Source organism: Thalassophryne amazonica, chromosome 4, assembly GCF_902500255.1.
Source record: "Thalassophryne amazonica chromosome 4, fThaAma1.1, whole genome shotgun sequence".
Classification (NCBI taxonomy): Eukaryota; Metazoa; Chordata; class Actinopteri; order Batrachoidiformes; family Batrachoididae; genus Thalassophryne; species Thalassophryne amazonica.
In genome coordinates this window covers 35936980-35943790 of record NC_047106.1, presented here as the reverse complement: position 1 = coordinate 35943790, position 6811 = coordinate 35936980, and the positions used below count along the sequence as shown (strand labels likewise).

General features: G+C 41.0%; 1 protein-coding gene across 2 annotated transcripts in view; it reads right to left on the bottom strand.

Annotated features, from left to right (window-relative positions):
• Positions 1-6811, bottom strand: part of zgc:172282 (leucine-rich repeat and fibronectin type III domain-containing protein 1-like protein) — an 844427-nt gene that overhangs the window by 78785 nt on the left and 758831 nt on the right. The window lies entirely within an intron of this gene.

The following is a 6811-nucleotide window of genomic DNA, read 5'->3' as shown; positions in this document are numbered from 1 at the left end:
GTATGGTCTAGGCATGTGAATCTCATCACTGACAATGATTCGATACACATCTCGATACACAACCACTGATACGATACATATAGTGATACATGACAATACTGACGATACAATGCAATTCACCCCTGTTCCCGATTCGATGCGATTTGATCTTGTCACCATTCTCCACCCGCTCCAGCCAACCTGCATTCTTTTATTCACATCCCTACTACACTCCCCATGACATTGGACAGTTGACCAAAGGTATTTACACTCATCTTCCTAAACCACCTCTTGTCCTTGAAACCTTGCAGTTTCACTATGCAGCTCCTCATTCACACACGTACTCTGTCTTGCTCCTGCTGACTTTCATTCCCCTTCTCTCCAGAGCATATGTCCCCTCTCTAGGCTCATGTGAACCTGGCCTCTGGTCTCACTACAGATCACAATGTCATCAGCAAATATCACAGTCCATGGAGACCCCTGTCAAATATCATTCATCAGCCTCTCCAATATCACTGCGAACAAGAAAGGGCTAACAGCTGATCCTTGATGTAATCCAACTTCCACCTTGAATGCATCCTACTGCACATCAACAATGCAACATCCAGCGGTGGGCACAGCTAACCAAAACGTTAGCTTCGATAATCATTAATCACCTAACTGGAAAACTAACTTTTATAAATCTAAACCGATAAACCTCCAATAACCGATAACTTTTAGTATTGACTCCAGTACACCGGCAGCTACTGACACCTGAATAAATTCAAAGGTAAGCACAAACACCAATGAGGTAGTGCTTCTGTCTCAGATCAGCCTTCTCTCAGCAAAGGAGACCTGGTGACCAGAGAGAAAGGATGGGGAGTAATAAATAAATAAATAAATAAAAAGATCACTTATTTTCACAGCCATACAGACTCGCAGACATATCACAGGAGTTATGCACAGCAAGCCAGTTTTGACTTATGTTTAAATTTTTAAACAAAGTAATTCTGGACAAGTTATTGAAATTAATGTCACCTCTGTCATTTTGCAAAGTAAAACTATCAGCTATATGTTTTAGTTTTAAAGTAACGCACTCATTTTGAAGGTTTTAGTATTTATAGGCACACATGCTGAAAGGCATTATGGGAAAATTTGTCTCCTGTCATCAGTGGCTGGTCAGTTTATATGTAAAAACCAACACACAAGTTACTGTAATGTGTGTGTTGGTTTTTACAAATAAATCTGTATTTGTAAATGTCAATTTTTTTTTCATTTTTAAAAAACGGCAATTTGAAAACTGAAAATTCTGTTTGTTAAGTGATTCAGCACAAGTAGCGAATGTGTGGCAGTTGGTATTCACACTGCCATGAACACTGCCATCCAGTAGATGGCAGTGTTCATGGCAGTTATGTTCTGGTTATGTTCCTTTAGTTTTCATTGCTTTCTCTGCGCGTCATTTATTCTCTGTTGTGTAGTCTGTTGTGCATTTCATAGTCTCTGGTTTTGTTTTCTGTTCATCATTTATTTTCTAGTTAGTCATTAGTCTTTTTGCCACTTTGTTATGATTTATTGTATCACATTTTATTCTTTAGTCATCATGAGTTCCGTTCTAGTTTTGTCCAGGCTGCATTTGTTTTTCATCATGTAATCATTAGTTGTATCACTTGTCTATTTTGTTTGGATCATATGTTGTATTATCTGTTAATTCTATTTTTGCCTCCTGTGAGTTCCAGTTTAGTCTTTGCTTTTTATTTTCTTATTGCCTTGCACTACAGCCACATGGTGAGTTCTGTTCTTAGTTAAGTCTCTGCCTTTTATTTTCTGGGTCCTGTCACATGAGCACTTTAGTCTGTGGTTTTCAGTTATTTTTTTTCCTCTGTTGATTGTGGGTGGTGTCATTGGCACTTAGTTGTTTTGTCTGTCACACCCACCTGTCTTTCTTGTCTTGTCTGGCCACGCCCCTTGCAGAACCTTCCCCGCACCTGCTTCTCATCACGCCCAGATTACTCCCCTGTATTTAAGCCCTCATTGGGCCTCATGTATCAAAGTTGCGCACTTGTGGTGTAAATTTACGGTGTAAATTTGAAGTACACCAAAGTTGCCATGACATGTATCAAGCAGTTCGCACCTGCCCAGTTCCGGCGTACGCCCGACGTGACCTTGATAAATGTGGCGGGTGAAAACAATCGTAATTATAATAACCACGCCCATAAATATGCAGACTCCGCTTCAGACACACCCTCATTTTACGACATAGAAGCCAGGAAGACGGCAAAGAAAAAGAACTCCACCAATCACGACACGTGCCAATACGGCCGTCGTATCAATTGTTTTGTAGTATAATCAAAAAAGTGTTACAGTGGTCCCTCGTTTATCGCGGGAGTTACGTTCTAAAAATAGCCCGTAATACGCGAAATCCGCGACGTAGTCAGCGTTATTTTTTATAATTATTATAGACGTTTTAAAGCTGTAAAACCCCTCACTACACACTTTATACACTTTCTCAATCATGCATGAACATTTTCTCACTTTTCTCTCGTGTGTAAACACTCAAAGTTCAAACCTTAGTAGAAAAATAAGACCAACCTGTTGTCAGGCCCAAACATTTGTTTGAGAAATAAACGTTTTCCTATAAATAATTATGATGGCTTTTAGAACTAACAAATTTAATTTTAACGATCAACGTACAAGGTTGGACACATAAGAAATGATTAATAGTGACTGACCAGTATTTCACAGTTCCTGTGATCGCGCCTCTTCGTCGTGGCGCCGCGCCTTTTTCCACTGAGTCACACCTCGCTGCAGGTGTCTTTTTATGAGAGAAGAACACAGTTATGAGTAGTTGTTGGCGCTCTTTTTTCTTCTGGGTGAGAAGATTCTTATAAACAGACACGCAGACCACAATGCACTGTAAAAAAAAGCATGCAAAATTGGACTAAAAAAATCCATGACACTGCGAGGCTGCGAAAGGTGAACCGCGTTATAGCGAGGGACCACTGTATTCACTTTTCACATCTCAATAATTCTTGACGTGGATATTTGCTAGCTCAATTAATAAGACACGCCTAATTTTTCAGATTTCTTTATTTTTTTATTTTATTTATACCACCTCTAGACCTGGTGTATATTTTCAGCGCAGCGTACGCCGACGACCACATTGATAAATGCCAAGTAGCGCAGCCATTTTGGCCTACACCCCATATACGCTCAAATATCGCCGTACGCAACGTTGATACATGAGGCCCATTGTCTCTCAGTCCTCTGCCAGTTTGTTGATCTCATTTCACATCCTCGCATCCTTTTTTCAGTCTTGTTTGCCTGATGTTTTTGACTTTGGTTGTTTCTTCCGATCTCGGCCACGCTGTGAACCTGACCCTTGCCTGTTTGCTGAACTACGAATCTGCCTCTAGCCTACCTGTACTGCTGCCCTGCTGACTGCATCACTCTGTACCGTACTATTGCCTGTTTTCCTGATAAAGCCTTTTACGAGGTCTGTGAGAAAAGTATCGTACCTTTTTATTTTTTTCAAAAACTATATGGATTTGATTCATATGTTTGATTCATATGCCAAGCTTGAACCTTCGTGCGCAGGCGTGAGTTTTTCCACGCCTGTCGGTTGCATCATTCACCTGTGAGCACGCCTTGTGGGAGGAGTGGTCCAGCCCCCTCATCGGATTTTCATTGTCAGGAAATGGCAGAATGATTTGGGCTTTTTTTCCATCAGAATTTTTTCAGAAACTGTTAGAGACAAGCAGCTGGAAACCATTCGAAAAATTTATCTGGCTTTCTGTGAAAATTTTACGGGCTTCACAGAGAATAAGGAGTGTTACTACAGCTTTAAGGATGCCCAACAATGGCGAGGACAAGTTGGGACAACCCCAGCTCTCCACAATTTCTCTTATACTCACTGGGCTGGAAAGTATTGAAATCCGAGATAGGCATGTCCCAACTTGTCCTTTAACACTCCGAAATGGAGGTGTTCCTTTGTCTCGCTCGATCAGCGAATGGGTCCTGACGCGCGAAGCTTCCGCGCGGCTTTCCATGACAAAATCTCATGTTAAAAGTGAAATCTGCCGGAAAATGGCTGATGTCCAGCTCTTGTGATAACCAGAGAAATTGCTCACGACGGTCCCAGCTCCACACAGCCATCCGTTTAGAAATGATGTGGTGTTTTCTGCCTCTCGATGGCGGCTCGGAGCACGGCGCGCCGTGTGCCATTGTGGGGCGTCCTTAAAGCTGTGGTAACACTCCTTATTCTCTGTGAAACCCGTAAAATTTTCACAGAAAGCCAGATAAATTTTTTGAATAGTTTCCAGCTGCTTGTCTTTAACAGTTTCTGAAAAAATTCTGATGGAAAAAAAGCCCAAATCATTCCACCATTTCCTCGCAATGAAACAACGATGAGAGGGGTGGAGGAGTGCTCACTCAAATCCTGCCCACAGGCGAATGACGCAACCGACAGGCGTAGAAAAACTCACGCATGAGCACGAAGGTTCAAGCTTGGTTGACGTAAAAACATATGAATCAAATCCATATACTTTTTGAAAAAAATAAAAAGGTACGATACTTTTCTCACAGACCTCGTATTACCTTTACTCTGCCTGTGAGTCTACATTGTGTGTTCTACCTCCTTCTGTGCCACGCCACACCCAGCCATGACAGGTCCATCTGTCTGATTAATTGGTACACATCCTTTTCTCCTTCCTTCATGTTCAGCTTCATGTTCTATATATCTCTTCACTATATGCCCTTCCTTTAGCCTTTGCCACCTGTCACCTGCCATAGGTATTAAAGGCACTGCGTTGCGGTGGTTTGAATCTTATTTATCTAATAGATTACAATTTGTTCATGTAAATGGGGAATCTTCTTCACAGACTAAGATTAATTATGGAGTTCCACAAGGTTCTGTGCTAGGACCAATTTTATTCACTTTATACATGCTTCCCTTAGGCAGTATTGTTAGACGGCATTGCTTAAATTTTCATTGTTACGCAGATGATACCCAGCTTTATCTATCCATGAAGCCAGAGGACACACACCAATTAGCTAAACTGCAGGATTGTCTTACAGACATAAGGACATGGATGACCTCTAATTTCCTGCTTTTAAACTCAGATAAAACTGAAGTTATTGTACTTGGCCCCACAAATCTTAGAAACATGGTGTCTAACCAGATCCTTACTCTGGATGGCATTACCCTGACCTCTAGTAATACTGTGAGAAATCTTGGAGTCATTTTTGATCAGGATATGTCATTCAAAGTGCATATTAAACAAATATGTAAGACTGCTTTTTTGCATTTACGCAATATCTCTAAAATTAGAAAGGTCTTATCTCAGAGTGATGCTGAAAAACTAATTCATGCATTTATTTCCTCTAGGCTGGACTATTGTAATTCATTATTATCAGGTTGTCCTAAAAGTTCCCTGAAAACCCTTCAGTTAATTCAAAATGCTGCAGCTAGAGTACTGACGGGGACTAGAAGGAGAGAGCATATCTCACCCATATTGGCCTCTCTTCATTGGCTTCCTGTTAATTCTAGAATAGAATTTAAAATTCTTCTTCTTACTTATAAGGTTTTGAATAGTCAGGTCCCTTCTTATCTTAGGGACCTCATAGTACCATATCACCCCAATAGAGCGCTTCACTCTCAGACTGCAGGCTTACTTGTAGTTCCTAGGGTTTGTAAGAGTAGAATGGGAGGCAGAGCCTTCAGCTTTCAGGCTCCTCTCCTGTGGAACCAGCTCCCAATTCAGATCAGGGAGACAGACACCCTCTCTACTTTTAAGATTAGGCTTAAAACTTTCCTTTTTGCTAAAGCTTATAGTTAGGGCTGGATCAGGTGACCCTGAACCATCCCTTAGTTATGCTGCTATAGACTTAGACTGCTGGGGGGTTCCCATAATGCACTGAATGTTTCTTTCTCTTTTTGCTCTGTATGCACCACTCTGCATTTAATCATTAGTGATTGATCTCTGCTCCCCTCCACAGCATGTCTTTTTCCTGGTTCTCTCCCTCAGCCCCAACCAGTCCCAGCAGAAGACTGCCCCTCCCTGAGCCTGGTTCTGCTGGAGGTTTCTTCCTGTTAAAAGGGAGTTTTTCCTTCCCACTGTCGCCAAGTGTTTGCTCACAGGGGGTCGTTTTGACCATTGGGGTTTTTACGTAATTATTGTATGGCCTTGCCTTACAATATAAAGCGCCTTGGGGCAACTGTTTGTTGTGATTTGGCGCTATATAAATAAAATTGATTGATTGAAATTGATTGACTGTCTTTTCACCTTATGCTGCATCTTCTTGTACACCTGTCTACTTTCATCTCTCCAACTTTTTCCATTCTTTTTCAGTCTTCAGTGCCTGTTCCACCTCCTGCCTGAATTTTACATGACAGTCTTTCTCCTTCAGCTTTCCCCATCTGATCTGTGGTTCAGCCCTTACTCACTTACTCTTTTTCACCTCTAACGTCATCCTACGAACCACCACCACAATGCTGTCTAACTACACCCCTTATAACACTGTATATAAGGGGTGTAGTAGAAGTATAATTTCGTTTAGGATGCATCACCGACAAAAAAATAAAAAAAATTTAAAAAATGAGGTCCACCTGTGTTCTTCCTCCTCTTTTATACAACCCCAGTTCCAATGAATTTGGGACGTTGTGTGAAATGTAAATAAAAACAGAATACAATAATTTGCAAATTCTCTTCAACCTATATTCAACTGAATGCACAATAAAGGCAAGATATTCAATCTTCAAATTGATAAACTATTGTTTTTGTGCAAATATTTGTTCATTTTGAAATGGATGCCTGAAACACGTTCCAAAAAGCTGGGACAGTGGTATGTTTGTGTG